The sequence below is a fragment of the Panicum virgatum genome, chromosome 5N (assembly GCF_016808335.1).
Source record: "Panicum virgatum strain AP13 chromosome 5N, P.virgatum_v5, whole genome shotgun sequence".
NCBI classification, from domain to species: domain Eukaryota; kingdom Viridiplantae; phylum Streptophyta; class Magnoliopsida; order Poales; family Poaceae; genus Panicum; species Panicum virgatum.
In genome coordinates this window covers 33,236,573-33,238,700 of record NC_053149.1, presented here as the reverse complement: position 1 = coordinate 33,238,700, position 2,128 = coordinate 33,236,573, and the positions used below count along the sequence as shown (strand labels likewise).

At 48.0% G+C, this 2,128-nt stretch overlaps 1 non-coding gene across 1 annotated transcript; it reads right to left on the bottom strand.

Moving 5' to 3' along the window:
* Nucleotides 1-755: 755 nt before the first annotated feature.
* On the bottom strand, nt 756-862 carry LOC120677153. The gene has a single exon (XR_005676215.1). It is a non-coding gene; the product is annotated as a small nucleolar RNA R71 (small nucleolar RNA).
* Between the last annotated feature and the right edge of the window lie 1,266 nt (nt 863-2,128).

The following is a 2,128-nucleotide window of genomic DNA, read 5'->3' as shown; positions in this document are numbered from 1 at the left end:
CTAGTGATTGCACTAAGGACTGCCAACAGGCATTTCTAGCACTGTTGCTAAGGATTAATCATTCCTAGTGATTGCGCTAAGAAATGTCAACAAGCATTTCTGGCGCCGTTGCCGGGGACGGCATGTGAACAAAGATATTGTGCTGATATTAACTTAGACCTTGTACTCAGGATATAGTCTTTACTCTTTCAGGCTAATGTCGCTTTATGTCTTCTTTTATTTTTTGATTTGAAAGAAGACAGGGGTAGTGTATGACCAGTTTCTCCCTGCCGGAAAACTACACAGACAATCCAGAGAGGCACATGAGAAGGGCACGACCTCGCGTCATTCCTCCTCTCGCTATCCTCCCGGCACAGGAACCCATTTCGGAAGCACCACTCGTTCTTGAGGCTATGGCTGAAAAGACTCTCTGCGAGTTCTCTGTCCCCTCCACCGACAATGTGGCCACTGGCCCCAACATCAATGTCAGGGACATGAACTTCGAGCTCAAATCAAGCCTCATCAACATGGTGTAGGCTAGCCCATTCTGTTGCAAGCCGAACGAGGACGCAAATGAACATTTGCAGAATTTTCTGGAGCTCTGCGACACCGTTGTCATACAGGGTGTTGCCGCCAACGTTGTTAAGCTTCGTCTGTTTCCCTTTTCCCTCCTGGGAAAGGCGAAACAGTGGTTTTTTAAAGAAAAGGACATCGACACCTAGGCCAAATGCTCCAAGGCGTTCCTCGCAAAATTCTTCCCGCTGGGAAAAACAAATGCCCTGCGCAGGAAAATTTCAAGTTTTCAGCAGACAGTGATGGAATCCATCCCAGAAGCTTAGGAGAGGCTGCAGGAATACATCCTAGCCTGTCCTCATCACAGTTTGGACGAGTGCCTCGTCCTGCAAAGCTTCTACAATGGGCTCACAATGACATCTTGAGCCAATATTGATGCCGCTGCTGGAGGAGCCTTCCTCGACCTAACCATAGCCAAATCCAAAGCATTGGTCGAGAAGATGGTCTCCAATCAGGGGTGGAGCGATGAACGACTCCAACCCCGCACCAAGGGCGTGCATACCATCAAGGAGACGGATATGATCGTTGCCAAACTGGACCTCCTACTGAAGCATCTCGGCGAAAGGGCCGAATTCAAGAAGCATAGAGAAAACTATGCTCGTGCCATGGAATCGCACTTCACGTGTGAAGTCTGTGGTAATGATGGACACTCGGGGAACGATTGCCCCAAAACCCGTGAAGACTGCGCCTACCTCAACAACAACAACAATAATGGGTACCGTCCACAACAAGGAGGCCAGGGGTGGAACCAGTCCACCTTTTTAGGGAGGTAATAACTACAATCCTTCTTATAATTCGAATTTCAATTCAAACCAACCTCCCTTGAGAGAACTTGTTCTTGGCCAAGTTAAAATCAACGAAAATATAAATAAAAAGCTTTTGGCCAATTACAAATCCCTGGAAAGTTTAAATGTCAAGTTTGAAACTTTGTCTTCAACTCTAAAAAACCAGTTAAGTTTCATCAAAATGATCGAAACCCAGCTTGCACAAATTGCTGTTTCGTTACCTGCTGTTGAGAGTGGGAAGATCCCGGGGCAACTCGAGTCTCCCATTGAAAATGTCAGCATGGTGTCTACCGGACGGGGTAACTCGTCCCAGAGGCCACCACGCAATAACCATGCAGGTAGGTACTATCCCCCAAGGAACGATGTTTGGGATGGCATGGTGGCAGCAGTGCAAGAGGGTCCAGGGGTCCCCATGATCAGCTGCTCGATCTACATCAAACACTTCGAGCGATGCCTATGCGATCTAGGGGCAAGCGTGAATATAATGCCCAAGGTAATACATGAAGCACTTGAATATCCTGCTCTTTCCCCAATAACTATGCTCGTACAACTTGCAGATTCAACCATTCGGTATCCCGAAGGGATAGCCGAACACGTTTTCGTACGAGTACGAGACTCCTTCGTCCTTGCCGACTTTGTGGTAATGGATATGGAGGGCGACCTCGGAGTCGACCTCGTACTTTTGCGACCTTTTCTAAGGTCTGTCAAGGCAAGGATCGATGTCGGAAAGGGAGAAATCCGTTTCCGTGTCGGAAGGGAGGATATGCTTTTCAGGTTCAAGAAGAAGGAGG